The sequence below is a fragment of the Dipodomys merriami genome, unplaced genomic scaffold (assembly GCF_024711535.1).
Source record: "Dipodomys merriami isolate MVZ:Mamm:240054 unplaced genomic scaffold, mDipMer1.0.p SCAF_562, whole genome shotgun sequence".
In the NCBI taxonomy this organism is placed as follows: domain Eukaryota; kingdom Metazoa; phylum Chordata; class Mammalia; order Rodentia; family Heteromyidae; genus Dipodomys; species Dipodomys merriami.
Genome location: NW_027206138.1, coordinates 275,335 through 295,975, shown reverse-complemented (window position 1 = coordinate 295,975; position 20,641 = coordinate 275,335). Strand labels below are relative to the sequence as shown.

The 20,641-nt window shown below is 35.8% G+C and overlaps 1 long non-coding RNA gene and 1 pseudogene across 1 annotated transcript in view; both read right to left on the bottom strand.

Annotated features, from left to right (window-relative positions):
* Positions 1-20,641, bottom strand: part of LOC138812331 (uncharacterized) — a 52,058-nt gene that overhangs the window by 12,235 nt on the left and 19,182 nt on the right. The window contains exon 2 of the long non-coding RNA XR_011367589.1: positions 19,356-19,406. This is a non-coding gene — a long non-coding RNA (uncharacterized lncRNA). The remainder of the gene's footprint in view (positions 1-19,355; positions 19,407-20,641) is intronic.
* LOC138812339 (U6 spliceosomal RNA) lies at positions 12,077-12,173 on the bottom strand (annotated as a pseudogene).

Sequence of the window (20,641 nt, the reverse complement as noted above, 5' to 3'; positions counted from 1 at the left end):
TTCATTTTTTATTGTGATCATACTGTACAGAGGGCTTACAATTACATGGGCAAGATAATGAGTACATTTCTTATCAAGCATTGCAGCCTCCTCCTTTGTTTACCCTTCACATCCCTTCCCAGCCTCCCCCGCCCCAACACCCAATCCTTGCCCCCCCACCAAAGAGGTAAAGTTCTTTTTCGACATGACAACTTGTACTTCTCATTGTTGTAACGGGTCCACCTGTATCCTTAAATGACTTTTTTTTCCCCTTCTCCTCCACAAATCATACCGACATCAAATATAGTGAAAGCAGGGGTTTTACTGTGGGGGAGGGACATACAAAGCAACAAACAAATAATCTTATAAATGTGTTAGAAACAAATGCATGAAAGAAAAAAAAAACATTTAAAATACATATCTTGTAATACCTGTTTGGTCAAGTTGGTCAAAATCACTCCATGAGTATATCTTAAAAGTATATCCAATTTAAGAGGTCAAATACATATTTTGTACTGACAGTCATCTTACAGCAATAACTTACTACCTAATTATATGTGTATCTTCTTACCTAACATTTACTAAGAGCTGAAAATGCTCTCTTTTATCTAACTTAATGATCTAAATTCTTTGATTATGATGATGTTATTATTTGACAAATAAAATGTGCAGAAGGGTGGTTCCACTGAAATGACAGGAAGGAACACTGATAAATAACAACATTGCAACACAGCTCTTTTTAGCCTCACTCTGTCCACATTGGCAAGCAACATTGCAACCTCACACACACACACACACACACACACACACACATGTGTGCACATGTACACACACATATACATGCATGCCAAATTCAGGGCTTATTGCACAAAAAAGTTCAAATAAAATATTAGTGATTAGGAAAAATGATAATTTGACTTATTACAAAATAATACATAATCCAGTCACCACGGTTTTTACATTTTACCTGTCTCTCCACATGTGACCACTTAATTTATTTTTAGTTCATTCATTCATTCATTCTTTCATTCATTAGTTTGGTGCTAATACTAGAGCTTGAACTCAGGGCCTGGCTCTGTCGCAGAATTTGTTAACTTTTTTGTTTTAGGTTTCTCCAGGCTAGCATTTTACTGCTTATACTACAGCGCCATTTCTAGATTTTGTTGGTTACTTTCAAATGAGATTCTAAGGGACGTTTTTTGTCTGGTTTCAAAGCACAATCATCAGATTTCATCTTTCTGATGAGGTAGGATTAAAGACCAGAGCCACCCGTGTGGCTCCTACTTTTTCCTGTACTTATGTAATGCACATACTTAGATATTAATTTAAAACTGAGAACATAGAAGCAAGATGTACAGTGATAATATTGTCCTGTCAGAAATTCAAGTTAGTATTGCAAATTTCTTAAGATCATACACAAAAAAATATTTAAGAAGAAATCTGATGATGTGTGTGTATATTTGTGTGTGTGTGTTTGTGCTGTTGCAATATGTTCCACAAATAAGCACTGAGCAGGGGTGTCCAGCCATTCACAGTTATGTCATGAATATCTGCCTTGAGATACCAACTCATGGACAATGTCTAGGTGTCCACTATAGGCTTCCCGATGAAGAGGGGTATACTCATCCTCATCCCTAGTATTCATATGAGTGGCCTTTTTGGAAAGTCGTCTCTGCACTGTAGTAAGCTGCAAGGCAAGCACTCTACCACTGAGCCACCTTCCCAGTCCAAGGATTAAGATTCTTCTCTTTATGTAGGCGACTAAAAACGTATTTACTAATTTCTATATATAAATATTATTTCCGTCTTTTTTAAAAAATAAAAAAATTGTTTGCTCTGTAAATTGATTAGAAGCATGGATTTTGTGGCTAGTTAGGTCATTGCACATCTGTATCTCTTTTCCGCTTTCTCTTTCATGGATCTCATAGACAATATGGTTGCTCAATAATTATCCTAATTTATTTTGCTTTTATATTTTTGGTTGCATCATTTCACTTTCTGCTCTGCCATTTCCCAAAACAGCACCACACAAATAGAAAAATCCAGAAGTGTTTCTGTGGCTCAAGTGGTAGAGCGCTTGCCTTGATTTGAAGAGCTAAAGGACAGTGCCCAGGCCCAGAGTTCAGGCCCCACAACTAATTTAATAAAAAAAAATCTATATACTTGATAATTCTACTAAAAGATCTGACTGAAATCAGGTGAATTACACTTTTCCTGTACAATTAAGGAATAAGTCCAGGCTACGAAATCAACTAGAGAAGGCAGGCAGATTGTATCTGTGACAAAACTTTGTGGAAAATGGAATCACGGATTACTTACTGGTGATTCACTTGCAGTTGAACCATGATTCTGAACTGTTGCTTGCTGATTGTGAACTATTGCTTTGATCATTATATTCTCCAAGAAGAAAAAGTCAAATTTAATTGATAGCAAAGGACTACTAATACATTTTGACTTCTCATTAATCATCTTCAATCATCAAAATCACCTGAAGACAATAGACAGGCCTATTTGTAGATGAAAACATGTGTATTTTTTAAAAAACAAAGAATTGGGGAGTTCCGGGAAGATGGTGGAGGAGAAGCTGGAGTCTAAGTAAACTCTCGCATAGAAAGCAGTTTTAGAGTTCCAGTGAACAGTCCTAAGCCAGAGAATTACATGAAGTGAGCCATCACAGGACAGAGTGATAGGCCAGAGAGGGGAAACCCAGGCAAGGAGACACTTCTGAGCTCTTGCCTGCAGCCACCGAAGGGGCTGCCGCTGTGGCGATGGCGGGTAAGCGCAGAAGCCTACCTGAGCCACAGAGAGTATGTCATGAAGGAGCCAGACACAGGAGGCAAGCAGATTCTACTCAACACCAGCAAGAACCAACAAAGAGCAGACATCTTTATCGTGCAGTTTGTAGACCAGAGACGACCCAGGAACCAAGACTCAGCGTGAGTAGAAGCCTGACATGCTCACTCCTTCTCAGGGAGCAGAGGAGGGAAGGCCATCCCCCCCCAGCACCGGAGATCTCCATCTTGGATACCGACAAAGCTCAGAAGAGTTGCAAGCTCCAACTCAGGCCTTGGAATAAAACGAGTCATTTAGCAGGTCACAAGAACTTAACGGCAGCCTGACCTGCCAGACTCAGCTCCACCCAGGGAAAAGTCCCACAGCTCGGGTGCCAGCCCTTGGAGTGGCTTTCTCCACTGCGTAATCAGATCCAGAGGCCTGCTCCTCCCTCTAGCAGCCTCGACAATCAATTGAAATTCAGTAAACAGAAACCCTGAGAATGGCTCCAGGCTGGGCTCTGTGAGTTTTCACAAACTAGCCCCCTGGAAAAGCTACTGTTTGTTGAAAGGCCTCAACTCTACCCAGAACCTAGCCTCAGCACAGCATCCCCCTCTTTTCTGATACTCAAAGCAGATCTGCCTCCCAATGAACTAGCCAGGGAGGAGGATCGCCAAATCCTGGGTAAAGCAGAGCATTTTTCTGCCTGTTTGAACAAACTGACTTAAGAAACCAACCAAACCACAGGACCACAAGCAAACCAGAGACTCCAACAAGAGGCTGGTTACGGACACAAGGGAGATGCAGGACTTTTCCCACTCCTCCAAAAAAAAAAAAAATCAAAGAACTTTTTTCTTTCTTTCTTCTTCTTCTTCTTATTTTTTCATTTTTTATTTTTGGTACCTTGTATAAAATTTTTTTTCTAAAACTTTTTTTTAAATCTTCAATCTTTGCCTTTTTTGAAAAAAAAATTGTTTTCCAGAAAGTTTTTTTTCCGCTTATAATTTTTATTTTACGAATAAGTGAGTGTGCGTTTTTCTTTCTTTTTTGGTTTTCTTTCTCTTTTTTTTTGTCTTTTTTAATTATCTTTTTGTTTTTTGCTTAGCTCTACTAAACTTCTCATCTTTTTCTTCATCCTTTCTTATCCTTTTCACCTTCTTCTCTCTTTCGTTCTTCTTTATGTGACTTAATTCTTGTCCTGCACATCCTCAGATAAACAAGTAGTTGACTATTAGACCCTACCCACATTGTGTACACACTTAATCCACAAATTTATTACTCAAGTCAAAACCTCTAAGACTTAAATTCCTTAATAGCAGTACTACCTCTTTATACCTATGTAATATTTTAAGCATTTTTATTTTTAAGTTTTTCACATTTCTTTTATATCCCTCCCCTTCTCTCAATAAATTCACATTCTTATCTAAATAGATTGTAATTGATTCTACATAATTTTATTAATTTTTACCTTTCTATTTTTTCTGGTCTTTTGTTTCCCCTTTCCCTTTCTTCTTTTATTCTCTCTCTCTACTTTCATCCTACCCAACCTATTTCCTGCTTTGAGGTTAGGTCTTAGTTAACTCTCCCTAAGCCTCCCCACATCAATCTATTCCTATTTTTACCCACATCTCATCCTAACCCTAATAATTTCTGGTCTTCCAAATTCTTCTTTGGGGTTCGTAGCTCATTAATGTATAGTTGTTTGACGTTGAATAGATGTATCTGTTGAACTAGATTGTATCTGTAGACTATTGACTGTGCAAATTCAGACTTGGGTTGATGCTTGCCTTAAGATAGTGTTCTAGCACAAAACTGGTGCTATTTTCATCTCAAATGGGCAGAGTAAACCGGAAAAACACAAGAAAAATTGCAAATCTGGGTATCTCAATTCCCAATCTTGATAATCAGGGGACAGAACAGATAATGAATAATCCACAGGAGAATTCCCAAATAGCTCTACAAACACTGCTGGCAAGCATGATAAATGAAAAGATTGAAAGCATACAAAGGACTCTGTATGAGCATGTAGGGAGGGAGAGTAGGCAATCCAAAAGTTTATACAGGAATATCATAAGCATGAGGAAGCTACTCAAAAACTGTTATAGGATTTGCGTAAGCAGCTTGAGAATACTCAAAGAGAAAGGCAGGAACTGCGTTAGCAGGCTGAAAGCACTCAAAGAGAACTACAGGAGTCCCACAAACGGGAGGAAGCTAATCAAAGAGTAATAGAGGAATTGAGAAAACAGGAAGAGAATACACAAAGATCACTAAAGGCATTGATGGAATCCATTAACAATGAGCTGAAGGAAGTCAGGGATGCCACAAAGGGAATGCTGAATGGAACCCAACAGAAGGAATGGGAGTCCAAGGAAACCATACCCAATCAACTAAATGATCTGAGAATAAACACTGAACATCAAATTAAGGAGGTAAAGAAGTTCATACAAGATCTAAAACAAAGCTTCAACAAAGAATTTGAAGCCATCAAAGCTGACCAATTAGAAGGAAAAGAGATAAAAAACAAAGTAGAAAGACTTGACAGCAGGTTAGACAATGCAGATGATCGAATCTCAGGGATTGAAGACAGCCTAGATATTATAGAGAAAGAACATACAACCATCCAAGACAAGTCCAAGAAATATGATAGATCTATCCAACACTTGGAAGACACCATCAGAGGCCTAATCTAAGGATAATGGGTGTAGAGGAGCACCTGGAAACAGAAGTTAATGGCCTAGGAAATTTGTTTAACAGGATCCTAGCAGAGAACTTCCCAAACATGCAAAATGATAGGCCTATTCAGATACAAGAAGCTTTTAGAACTCCAACAGACCAGACCAGAATAGGACATCCCACTGTCACTTTATAATCCACAGGATCAACATAGAGCAAGGGAAAGATCCTTAAAGCTGTGAAGGAGAAAAGATTAATCACCTATAAAGGGAAACCAATAAGAATCACCTCAGATTTCTCAGCACGGACAATCAAATCAAGAAGAGCCTGGAATGATGTATGCCACGCCCTAAAAACAAACAACTATCAACCAAGAATACTGCACCCAGCTAAACTCTCCTTCATAACTGAAGGCCAAATAAAAACCTTCCATAACAAAGGAAAATTGAAACAATACATCTCCACCAAACCAGCCCTACGAAAGATTCTTAAAAATGTCCTACACATAGAAAACCAACAAGACCACAATAAAGGCCAAAAAACTGCACCCAAACTGAGAATCCAAGAACCATAGGAAGAACCCAGTTTTTGCAGCCCCCAAGAAGGTAGATAACATGGCAGGAATTCCAAAATACCTCTCAGTCCTTTCTCTTATTGTTAACGGACTGAACTCTCCAATTAAGCGACATAGACTGTCTAGTTGGATTAAAAAACAAGATCCTTCTATCTACTGCCTTCAGGAGTCACATCTTGCCCATAAAAACATACACATTTTCAATGTTAAACGTTGGAACAAAATTTACCAAGCAAACAACCCCCATAAACAGTCGAGATTTGCAATTCTAATATCAGATAAAAGAGACTTCAAATTAAAATTCGTGAGAAGAGATAAAGAAGGTTGCTACATACTAATAAAGGCATCTCTCCTTCAAGACGATATTAAATTCTAAATATCTACCTGCCAAACAATGGTGCACCCACATATATCCAAGAAACACTACTTTTCCTCAAATCCCCATATAAATACAAAGACATTAATTGTTAGGGATTTTTACACAACAATCTCCCCACTAGATAGATCAACTCAGCAAAAACTCAACAGAGAAACTAGAGACCTAAACAACTGCATATATCAACTAGATTTAATATCTAGTTGATATATCTAGTTGAATATTTCACACAGCAGCATCAGAATACAAGTTTTTCTCAGCAGTACAAGAAACATTTTCCAAAATAGATCACATTTTAGGCCACAAAGCAGACTTGTCTAAAATCAGAAACATTGAACTTATACCTTGCATTCTTTCTGAACACAAAGGAATAAAATTAGAACTCAACACCAAAAGCCACCAAAGAAAGTCCGGTATCACATGGAGACTGAACAACACACTGATGAATCACGAGTGGGTCATGGAAGAGATTAGAAAGGAAATTCAAATGTTCATGGTATTCAACAAAAATGAGCACACAAATGACCAGCAACTCTGGGACACAGCAAAACTCCGAGGGTAATTTATACCTCTGAGCTCCTACATCATCAAACTGGAGAGATCTGAAACCAACAATGTAGTGACACATTTAAACCTCCTTGAAAAAGAGCAGCAAGATAAACCCCAATCCATTAGAGGAAAGAAATAATTAAAATTAAATCAGAATTAAATGAATTACAATCAAAAAAAAACTATAGAAAGAATCAACGAAACAGAGTTGGTTCTTTGAAAAAATTAAAAAATTGACAAACCCTTAGCAAATCTATCAAAAAAAGAAGGGAACACACCCAAATAAATAAACTCAGAGATGAGAATGGAAACATCACCATGGAAACAACCAAGATTCAGAACATTATAAGGGAATACTCCTCAAAACTTTATGCTAATAAGTTTGAGAACTTGACAGAAATGGACCTTTTCCTAGAAAATATTGACATGACAAAACTAAACGAAGATGAATTAAACCAGCTTAATAGGCCCATATCAAGCATTGAAATAGAAACAGCAATAAGAGACCTTCCAGCAAAGAAAAGTCCAGGACCAGATGTTTTTACAGCGGAATTCTACAATTCCTTCAAAGCAGAGCTCACACCAATTCTCCTTCAACTCTTCAATGAAATTGAAAGAGAAAGCTCACTATCGAACACATTCTATGAAGCCATCAAAACCCTCATCCCCAAGCCAGGCAGGGACTCATCAAAGTAAGAGAACTATAGACCCATTTCTTTGATGAACATTGATGCAAAACTTCTCAACAATATTTTGGCCAACCGACTTCAACAATTCATCCAAAAAATTATACACCACGATCAAACAGGATTCAATTCAGGGATGAAAAGCTGGTTCAATACACGCAAATTAATTAATATTATTCATCACATCAAGAGGGGCATGAGTAAGTACCACATGGTTTTCTCAATAGACACAGAACAAGCATTCGACAAGATCCAACACCCCGTTATGATGAAGGTATTGGAAAAATTAGGAATCCATGGGACATTCCTCAATACAATAAAGGCTGTATATGACAAACCTACAGCCAGCATTATACTTAATGGTGAAAAATTAAAGCCATTTCCTCTTAACTCAGGAACAAGACAAGGATGCCACTCTCTCCACTTCTCTTCATTCTGGTATTAGAATGCCTAGCTACAGCAATAAGACAAGATGCAGACATAAAGGGAATCCAAATAGGGAAAGAAGAAACAAAACTCTCCCTCTTTGCAGACAACATGATCTTGTATTTAAAGAATCCCATAGACTCCACTCCCAAATGACTCAAGCTGATTCAAAACTTTGGCAAAGTAGCAGGGTAAAAAATTAACCCTCAAAAATCAATGGCTTTCCTGTATGCCAACAATGAGAAAAGTGTGGCTGAAATTAGGAAAGCAACTCCATTTGTAATAGCTCCACAAAAATAAAATACCTGGAATTAATTTTACCAAATAAGTGAAGGACCTCTATGATGAAAACTTTAAAATCTTGAAAACGGAAATCAACACAGAACTTAAAAAATGGCAAAACCTCCCATGCTCCTGGATTAGAAAGATTAACATCGTGAAAATGGCAATACTTCCCAAGGCTATCTACAAATTTAACGTGATACCTATCAAAATTCCAACCTCATTCTTCAAGGAAATAGAAGAGGCAATCCAAAAATTCATATGTAACAATAAAAGACCCCGAATAGCAAAAACGCTCCTCAACGGAAAACACACTCCTGGAGGAATATCAATACCAAATTTCAAACTCTACTATAAAGCCATAGTAATCAAAACAGCTTGGTATTGGCATAAGAACAGACCTCAGGACCAATGGAATAGAATTGAAAACCCAGAAATGAACCTACAGACCTATAGCCATCTAATCTTCGATAAGGGAGCTAAAACAATTCTATGGAACAAAGACAGCCTCTTCAGTAAATGGTGCTGACAAAATTGCTTAACTACTTGTAGAAAACTAAAGCTAGATTCTTATGTATCACCCTACACCAGAATCAACTCCAAATGGATCAAAGACCTCGAAGTCAAAGCAGACACTCTGAAAACATTAGAGGATGGAATGGGAGAAACCCTAGGTCTCCTTGGCTCAGTCCCAAATTTTCTGAATAGAGACCCGGAAACACAACAAATCAAAGAAAGGTTGGACAAATGGAATTGCATAAATTTGCAGAGCTTCTGTATGGCAAAGGGCATAGCTAGCAAGATCAATAGAAAGCCAAACGATTGGGAGATCTTCACTAGCCATACAACAGACAAGGGTCTCATATCTAAAATATACTTGGAACTCAAAAAATTAATTCCCCCAACAATAAATCCTCAAAGAAACAACTGCCCATTATATAAGTGGGCGAAAGTCTTTAAGAGAACCTTCTCTGAATAAGAAAGAAGGATGGCCAATAGACACATGAAGAAATGCTCAACATTCCTGGCCATAAAAGAAATGCAAATCAAAACAATATTGAGATAACACCTCACTCCAGTTAAAATGGCAAAAATCAAGAACTCTAACAACAACAGATGCTGGAGTGGATGTGGACAGAAGGGAAACTTACTTCATTGTTGGTGGGAATGTAAACTTGTTCAACCACTTTGGAAAGCAATATGGAGGTTCCTGAAAAAACTTCACATAGAGCTCCCCTATGACCCAGCAATCCCACTTTTGGGCATTTACCCAAATGTTTACAAACAAGACCACACTAAACCTACCAGCACAACTATGTTTATTGCAACATTATTTACCATAGGTAAGATATGGAACCAACCCAGATGCCCCTCAGTAGATGAATGGATCAAGAAAATGTGGTATATATACACAATGGAATTCTATGCCTCCATCAGAAAGATTGACATTTCCGCATTTGTTCGGAAATGGAAAGACTTGGAAATATTTATATTAAGTGAAGTCAGCCAAGCCCAAAGAAACATAGATCCCATGGTTTCCCTTATTTTCAATATCTAGTATATGTATGACTCAATCAGAGAAGGTCAGATAAGGTGATGTTAGGAAAATGAAATCTTAGATATGTATTTAAAAGGTTTTTTTCCTTTCATGCATTTGTTTCTAACGCATATAAAAGATTATTTCTTTGTTGCTTTGTATGTCCCTCCCCCACAATATAACCCCTGCTTTCACTGTATTTGATGTCGATATAATTTGAGGAGGGGATGGGGAAAAGCAATTCGTTTAAATAAGGATACAGATGGATCCGTTGCAACAATGAGCAGTACAAGTTGTAATGTCGAAAACGAACTTTACAACTTTGGTGTGGGGGGACGATTGGGTGGGAGGTAGGAGGAGGCTGGGAAGGTATCTGAAGGGTAAACAAAGGAGGAGGCTACAATGCTTGATAAGAAATGTACTCATTATCTTGCCCATGTAGTTGTAAACCTTCTGTACAGTATGTTCACAATAAAATTTTTTTAAAAATTCAGAATTTTATAGCTATTAAAAAAAAGAAAAGAATTTAGGTAGTCATACAAAGGACTTCTATTTTACTACTGCATTATACATTTTTTCTAATGTTGGTTACCAACATTACAAAGCTATTAGAAAGCTATTAAAGCCTTTATGTTGAATAGTGAATTCTTTCACACTCTAACATGGTATTTCCCAAATCATTGACATAGAAGGCATTGTTTCCTATTTTCTCATTCCTAGAATAAGCTGCACATGAAGACCCCACTGGTCCTCATTTTCAGACTGTACTTTGAATACCGAGGAAAATCTTTCCTCTGCTGTCTATCAATTCCCTACTATCCCGTTAGATTAATTCAAAATATTAAAAATGGAAAAAGAGAAAATAAATCATGGTGAAAAAACATATGCAGGAAATTCACCAGATTTTTCTGCTCAGTTCAACCATTGTGAACTCATGGTGAAATACATGGACATCTCATTCCCATTTGCACTCAAAGTCTCTGGTTAGGCAATTCTGACGAAGACAAGGAACAAGATGAAAAAGTGAGAAACGGTATCAATTGCACGAAAAAAAAATGGAGTAGGATTCAAGCAAATATATTCTTTGGGATGCTGAAATTAATCGGCTTACTATGCTGTGTAGACTACTTTACAAAAAGGCCACCCAGATGAATACTAGGGATGAGGATGAGTATACCCCTCTTCATTGGGAAGCCTAGAGTGGACACTTAGACATTGTCCATGAGTTGGTAGCTCAAGGCAGATATTCATGCAATAACTCTGAATGGCTGACAACCCTGCACAGTGCTTATATGTGCAATAATACTAGAGTGGCTTCTTTCTTAATTCATCATGATGCAGATACCAATACCCAAACTAAAGGCCTCTTGATTGCCTTGCATCTTGCTGCTGGGAATAGAAATAGAAAAGATACTCTGTTGAACCATTATATCAAACCAGGTCTGAAGAACCACTTGGAAGAAACTGCATTTAATATTGTCAAAAAGATAAGTATGTATCACTACCTCTATGAAGTTGTGGAAGGCTCTACTAATTGTTCTCCTAAGTCGTAAGGGTGTGGTTAAGTTTCTTAAATTTCAAAAATGCCAGTCCATCCTTTGTGTCCCTTAAATTTTTTTTTCAAAATACAAAGCAACAGCAATATCTTACTTTAAAAATTCATGGATTCCATGGTATTCTTCGAAGTGAATTGCCTGACTTTGATGTCAAAATGTATTCAATAGTTGTTTGTATTCATCTATAATGATTTCTGCAGTTTGTGATTTTTTTAAATCAGAAATAATTTTAACTTATCTGTTGAAATGCATAGTAAAGAAACTAAAGTTTTTCCTCGTAGTTTTCTGAAAAAATGTATGTCTATGTTTGTATGATATCCATAATCTATTTCATTCACTCCTAGATATAATAGTTGGAATTCTACATTGTTATATAATGTATAGGTTCATAAATAAATGTGTCATTTCAGATTGCATTCCATATAGAAGAAGTTTAAGATTTCTTTTTTTCCTAGGTCCTTATTTTATTTCTTTGGGATAAAATTATAATGTTATCTAATTTCAAGTTTTGTAAAGGTTATGCTATGTAAAGGCCTTTCTAAGGTGAAGAATTAATACACTGATGTCAAACTAACCTTTAATTCTATAAATTACATGTATTGTTACACTTGTTTTTTGTAATTAACTTTTTAATAACTGTTTTTCATTTCTTGCATCAGAAGAATGAAAAATATGGAATACTTCACAAATTTTCATATCATCTTTGTGCAAGTGCCATGTTAATCTCTTTATTGTAATTTGGGTAGACCTGCTTCTGAAGTATGTAGTACCCTCTAAATTTAAGTACTTAATGATTTAATCTTTATACAGGCATCTATCCATGGTTCATTATTTGTAACAAGGAACCCTTTTTGTTCCTAAAAATGCTATTGATCTTATTACTCTAAAAATCTGTGTATTGTGGAAAAAACATATCGTTTGGTCGATTACTTACATTTACAATTTTTTTGTCAATGTCTATTTTGTCATTTTCATTTTAAATTTCATCATACTTTGAAACCTTTTCAGCTAAGTCCAAAGGTGATGGCTTTTCAATACTTATTTATCAACTCAGTTAGCTTTGTAGAGCTAATGGATTCAAAGTAAGTCTTGCTTAAGAGCTACTTCTAAACTTCTGCAGCTTAAAATTTCCCAAATGAGGTCTTACTGGGACAAATGTCTACCTGAACCTTTACCCTTCTTCCGTGTAGGAACAGACCAACCAGAATATCTTACCCTGACAGCATAGATTTTCTTACTGGAAGAAAACTAATCTTAGTTACAAGGAATCATAGAGAGATGAACAGTTCAGACCGAATTGTTCGGAATGGAAGGTATTTTATCAAAATATAATTGTTTATTATACTTATCATTTCAAAAGTAGCTAAAGCCAAGAAGGTGAAAAAATTGTTCATATGCATGATTACCTACTGTTCTAGCCTGTCCATCATCCAACCTGGCAGGAATTTACACTACTGATTTTCTATCACCAAATATTTCCATAGGTCCTGAAGAAGGCCATATGTTTCTCCTTGATATTAGGCCTTAAATTGGTAATGTTTTAATCATATTGTTTCCTCTTGCCTCTAGGCTGTAAATCTACAAATGGTAAAGCTTGAAGTCTAACTCTACCAAAAACTGAGATAGAGATAATGGAATAATACTTTAAAACAGAGTTGCTTTTGATTCCCTAACCACAACACAATAATGTAAAACAATTTTTATTTTATATATACTTATATATTTTATATTTATATGTGCTGATTTTAAATTTTACACAGTGAATCTAGAAAATAATTGAAGACTCATCTCAAATGCTCATTTCCTACGTTATTTCAGGACCCCAATTCCTTACAAGAATTAGCAGAAATCAATTGTGAAATGCAAGGCAACTTAAAATGAAAGATGAGATCACAAAATCTGAGAGAAAGTACTGTAATTCAAACTTTCAATTTACACATGACCAACCCATATGAGTGAACAAAATCACAAATGAACAAGATTATTTTTAGTACCCCTCTCCTAATGAATAATGAAAGATTTCAGTGCAGCCAAAAAAAATAGTTTCTGTAGGGCTGGGAAGGTGGCTCAGTGGTAGAGCACTTGCCTTGCATGCCTGAGGCCCTGGGTTCGATTCCTCAGCACCACATAAGCAAAAAGAAAAAAGCCGGAAGTGGCGCTGTGGCTCAAGTGGTAGAGAGCTAGCCTTGAGCTGAAGAGCTGAGGGAAAGTGCCCAGGCCCATAGTTCAGGCCCCATGACTGCACCCCCCCAAAATATAGTTTTGTAATGATAGATCCATAATTGGTCTACCAAGGCTAGGAATACTTGATTTAGAGGTCAAATATCATTTAGAAAAACATTAACTGGGAAGATCCTTAGTTTTTCAAAACACTGGTAGTTCAGTAAAACTAGGTTCTGTGGTATAAAAATGTTGTCATTCTCAAACCAATGATAACCTACATTTAATCTCCTGAAAGTATACTCATTTTCAAATAAACTATTTAAAATCACACATGCCAAACCCTTGACATGTAGATGATAGTGCATTACAATGTTTTCAAGTGTAGGGAGCAAGTTACAATAGAGTTGATTTACGTACCCAGCACTAATACCAAACAAGTTAAACCATTCATTAAAGTGTAGAAATAGTACCCCTCACCATTTGTGTTGTTTAGTAGGTGCCTTCCAGAAATGTGTTAAATAGATCAGCCTCCCATATTTCAAAACCAAATATTAGCTAACAAAGTAAATTTCATCAAATAAGAAGGTACATTTGAAAAAGTCACTAATAGCTGCCTTATCATGTGTTGTTTTATGTTTTCCCTATCTGTTTAACATAGTAAGAAATATGATTTTAAGTCTTGAATATGGGTACTGATGAGAGATGTGACAAACATAAAATCTGTCTTCTATTTCTGTCATATTCCTTTAAGAAGTAAATTTTAGTTTTGTTCTTTTTTCCAAAACGTATAGGTAGTAGAAAAAATTATCCTATGTAAAATAAAATAATCACACACCATTGTCCAAAGCTATTTATAAAAACTGGTAGTTAGGAATAAATTCTAAGCCATTTTTAAACTTTCTTATTGATTAAAGATTAATCTTCCAAATGAATGAGAATAAAATCATGTCTAAGTGCTTAACATCTCCAGTCTTGCAAATTGTTATTGCAGATGAATGAATTATGGAAATATAAGCTGACAACAGTTCAAGTCTATGTGAGAGTGAAACTCCATGGAATGTATATAAACCTTTCAAAGTATTAACAGGCAGTTTAACAGAATGACTATCAGGAAATTGAAACCAGAGAGGAACAATAGTCAAGAAATAGAATGAATGAAAAATGGAACAAGGGGCAAGTACAGCTAGAATACGCAATGTACATATGTAATAAAGGAAGTGGTAAATCTGAACTAAATCATGGAGAAAGGGTTGGTTGAGAATGATAGAAGGAGTGACTCTGATCCAGGAACATTAGACAATTAGATGGACATATTTAATTGTAACACACTTGCACAACCTTTTGAAATTCACTTAAAAACAACAATAAAAACACACAAAAATCACAACCAAACAGCAATCTCTAGAGAGTATGAATATGCCCTCTCAAAATTTTAAGCAGTTAAAGAAGGGAGGTCTTTGGAAAAGCAAAGAAAGCTGTTCAAAGAGGGAAGTTTGGGGTAGGGGAGAATTTTGAACAGATTTAACAAGATTGTCTAAGGTTATAAATCACCTATATATACTGCAAATATTTTCTTCTGCGAGTGCTCTTTGTCTGAACTGGATACTCCAGTCCTGAGGCACACTTGATAGCTTGTGAAGAAAGAATGGAAGAAGCAAGATCAAGAACCTATTACTCCACTGGAGAGAAAATAGTACTCTATGTTTTCTCTCAATCTCTTCACTACTCCATTTTCATACTTTTAATAACGTCATGTGATTTTGAATTTTCTTTCCTTCTTTGTTCTCACAAAGTAATTGTTCAAAATAATTCATTAAATATTTTTTGCCATTATTTTCTATCATGCTGTTTACTTGTTCAAGCGAGTCCATTAAACTTCCCATTTTCATTTGGTTGCCACGAAAACCCAACAACTATGTTAATGAGGAGCAACACTAATGCAAAACTTTGTCTCCAAAAATCCAGTCCAAGGACCTATAATCATAAGTATTTGGCTATAATTTTTTTTTCTTTTTTCTTTTACCTTGAAATTTTCTTGTGTCTAAAGTGCCCACAAAAATAAGTACTCCACCACTTTTTGGTTCAATCACTTCTAACCTCAACGATATATTTTGCTAACAAGATATTTGGAGGAAACCTAAGAATACTCCACTATTATCTTCTCTCTTAAGACTTTTATCTTCTCTCTTAAGAATCTCCTTAGATACCATATCAGGAACAGTGAAGTTATTCTTTGCAAAATTATTTAAATAGATTATTTTCCTCTTGGTCTTGTATTTGCTCAACATGATGTATGGAGAAGAATAGAGTTAAATCACCTATTCCTTGGATGACATTGTCTGTTTCAAAGGACAATACTTCTATTTCCTACTTCTATGTCCTCCTCTTATCTCTTGCTTGATTTCCAATTAATCACAACTTCTTGGCTTCAAGTCTAGTGAAGCTGAATGACTATAAGAAGTCCCCCACTGCTACATCTTCATGGTTTCTCTTTGAAAGCTCTTTTACTTGGAGGTGGAATTAATTGTCATGTCTTCATTCAATTTGTTCTTCATTACACTGATCCAAATAGGCTCTGTAAAATCATTTTAGGTAGCAAAAACATTAAGACAATCTATATCAAAAAGTTTTGGTCCCCTCCACAGCTGAAACCAAAATGCCTAGCTAGGGTTTCTAATAACATGTTTTCTTACCTTTTAATTTGCTCAATTATTTTCTGATCCCCAAACTTTTTGGCTTATGTAATAAAAGAAGTCTTCACTATCTCATGTTAATAAGGATATTATAGATTTTTAAGCTACTATGAAATGAGAAATCATTGGTTTGAATTATCCAATCAGATTTTGTTCTGTGTTTCAGTGCTTCACGTGCAAAGACATTATGGAAAGTATTAAAAAAGAAAAGTGTAAACTCTATACGTTCTTTCATTGTGAGGGGCACTTTCTCCCTATATATTTTGACTCAAATTATCTTTTTAAGAGAATTACTGTTTAGCAATTAAAGGTCAATTCACAAATTTTGATGTCTTATTTTAAAAAAAACTTTGAATTTAAATTCCATTACAACCTTGTTTCACGCAGTAAGAGTATATTTCCTGGGTAAGGAAAATTATTATGGGAACCTACAGGATTTACAGCAAGGTTTGTGAGGTTTGTTTGTTTATTGTGAAAATGAGCCATCTTACCCACATTGCTACTTCTCAGCTAAGTCTCCATGAATTTCTTTGCATGAAAGCCTATTTTCTCAGGCAATTTTAAATTTTCTTAATAGGCTAAGTTAAAATTTTGAACAATTAAAATTTACCTGTCATAATTTTAAAACTCTTTTGAAATTCCTTTATCAGAATCGCGAATTTACCAATCCTAATTCCACCTTTACCATCAAAAACAGTTAACATGTTGTTTTCATGATATAGTATCCATGAAACTATTATTTTCCACTGACTTTGTTATGCATATATATGAACATGATGCTGAGCAAAATGAACTCTAAGATATGGAAAGAGATATTTATTCGCAGTTGTTGTTTTTAATGTACTATGTGATTTCTATTTTCCTTGGGTTTTTCCCCTATTGTTTATCTCCTACTGTGTTTGATATTGGTACCTTGTGTATTGTGTATACATTTACCTTAATTAGGGAAGGGAAGAGGAACAAAATGGCGAGACAAAGGACAAAAGGCAAACCAATGCAATAGCAATACTCAGAAGACAATATGTTGGAAATGTACAATAGAACTTGTGAGGGGTTTTGGGGTGAAGGAAAACTGTGAGAAAAATGAAAGAAGGGATAATAAGTTTGAAAAGTTATGTATTCACTGCCTTACAATTGCTAACCCAGTGCACATCACTTTCAAATTAAAATTAAATTAAAAAATAAGCTGCCTGAAATAAAATTTCACTGTATTGGTATAGTAAATATTGTTCTTTATGTACTAACTTTTAAAAAATCAGTACTATTTGGCATCTAATTTGAATGAATTACCCCTTCTTTATGGGAGGGCCATCAACTTGAATGTTATCCAATTAGACAATTTTTTTCACAATATAATTGCCAATATTTTCAAAAAAGAATTAACTAGTACTTTCTCATACTAACCGAAAACCGTTTAATTCTATGGAAATCCATAACTTTTAAAAGTAAATAAGTTGGTTAGAGGACAGAATATGTATGTTCTTCAAAATTCCTATGACTAATAACTACTCACTTTCAAATTCTGAACATTCCATACCTGAGAGATTCAAAATAGTACCTGTTTCCATGTTATGTAATTCTGCAGTAGATGCATTTTCCAATGGGGTGTTACAGATTGAGAAGTGAACAGAAAAATAGCCACATTCTGGTATAGGATAAAACTGTAAAGCATCGGTTATAATTAATTCTTCAAGAGCAAGCAATTGTTTATCAGATTAAGCTATTATTTCTATGACCATCAATCCCATAATTTATGCCATAAAGTCATCCTAGATCAACAGTTTTCAACTTGTAGTGTGCACCTCAAAATTCCCTTAATTCACATCACAAATAGCTTATCTCTATTGGGAAAAATACTACACCTCTGCTAATGTGATGCCCTCCGTGTTCTGGAAATAACACCACAATAAACTGGTTGCATCATTTTTCCTACCCTGGTATTCTTGCAAATATTATTTATATTTATACTTTTTTAACTATCATAGATATTCAGGATGCTAAGATCAGAAGATTACAGTTCAAAGCCCATGAGGCAGGAAGGTTCCCTAGATTCTTATCTCCAATAAACTTCTCAGCAAAAGCCAGACACAAGTGGTACTGAGTTTGAAGTGTTAGGGCAAAAGCCTTGAGCTTAACAGGCTCAGAGACAGTGTCCAGGTCCAGATTTCAAGCCCTATGACAAAGCAATAAAACAAAAACAAAATAAAAACAAACCCCAAACCTAGCATTTTTCTCACTGTATACAGAGGCACGTAATTAAGGAAATTGCTTCCTGTGTTACATACAGGTAGAAGAAAGAAGATGTCACACAATAATTCTCTTCATACCATGTTATATTAAAGCCTCAAAAAATTGCTTTTTTGTCGCATCTACCTCGACCAGCAAGGAAGACATGTCCCGGGATTCTTCTCAAAGCAGTTTATTCAGGAACCTTGTTTGCTAGCTTCTCCTGCTTCTCCCTCGCCCCGCACACGCACTCCGGTTATAAGCCTCCTGGATGGCCAACCCCGACGTGCCAAGTGGCAAATACCAATAGGGTCACAAACACGGAAGCAGGCCAGTAGCCAAGCTATAGCCATATAAGGAGTTGTTTTTCACAGAGAGCACTCGCCAACGGGAACGCGGAAGGCGGAAGCCAGTGCCATCTTTGGTCATGGCCATGCCATGTGGCCCCGCCATCTTTGGTCAGCTCTCGCAGCTCTCTACACTTTTTCTAAATTTATAAATTAATGTCATCAATTTGTTGGCAACTTGGTCTACATTATTCATATTATCATTTTCTACATGAGCAGTTAGAATTATCTTTTAACTGAGTTCTAATTATAACTCTCTTGAAACAATATGCTAGGCAAATAGAATGCAAGAAACATTTATAAATTTGTCAATTAAACCCTCTACCTAAAAATAATTTGTTGTATCATATAGAATATGAAATTACAAACGAAATCAAAGTATTTTTTGAAGTCTAAACTCTAATTTAGCAAGATCTATAAAGACCTACATTAGATGAACTTTGCTATTCCCCCAGGCTTAAGCTTTTGTAATCCTTCATCCTTTCCTTGGAATCTAACAGAATGATGATTACTTACTTTTTCAAATTTTGGATGGGAATCATGAACCATTTTGCATCTAGGAATGTTCTGTAATGAAGAGAACATTTAAAACACAACTGAGGATTATATACCAGTTGCATTTCAATAGAAAACTTGGCTTTTCAAACAATAATGAAGAAATTAGCCCAAACTTCCAACAGTATATTCCTATCTTGTTTGGTTTGTTTTATTAAGACAAAATTATACTACCTGCTTCAGGGAAGGTATCAGTAGTAATTGCAGTCTCTAATCTCCTGTCAGTCTGAGTGCTCGAATTCAAGGCTTGTATCACATTGCCCCACCATAGTTTCTTGGTTTATTTACTTATTTGTTTGTTTGTTTATTTTTGGGTCTGGTAATGGGGTCTGAACTCTGGGCCTGGGTGCTGTCCCTCAGGTCTTCAGCTCAAATCTAACACTCTACCACTTAAGCCACAGAGCCACTTCCAGCTATTTTCTTTTTGCTTATGTGGTGCTGAGGAATCGAACCCAGGGCTTCATGAATGCAAGCCAAGCTCTCTACCACTGAGCCACATTCCCAGCCCCTGCTTGGTTTATTTAATCTAGATACAGATTAGAAATTCTGAACTTCTCCAGTGATATTATCCACTGGACTTCTCAGACTGTTCATGTACTATTTTCAAAGATGTTCTAACATTTGACACAGGGTATGAACATTTTCAATGCATCTGCCGGGTCTCTCATTCATTCCTCCATAGATCCAATCCCTTTAATATTGATTACTTGACTCTCTTACTATCTCTGGTCTTTACATATGTAATATTCTCAAACTTTTTTGAAGAAAGTTCATTTGAGGATTTTCTCATTTTAAAAATTATTACTTGATTCCAGTCTTACTCAGGACATATTTTCTATTGTTTTCTAACTTTTCTACATATTCTGAGAGTTGCTTCAGTGGCACATATAAGTGCCTCTGTGTGTATGTGTATGTTTATATGTATGTTTGCAAAAGCCTCAAGCTCTTATTCATAATTCTTGCTCATGATTGTTATTCCATCACCTGAGCCATTCTTCCAATCCAGCTATTGGCTGGTTAATTATAGATAGTATCTCAAACACTATTCTGCCCAGGCTGGATGCAAACTGAACTTCCCAGAGTCCTTTACATTCTTAGGTTTCATTTATCCAGTAGAATCAACTTTTAAACTACAAACATTTTTTGAGTTTAAAGTCTAAGCTGTAGTCCAGATTTTTAACTCAAGATTTCATATACAGATAGATGAATATACAAATTACATATGCTGAGTGTACACTGTTAGAAAT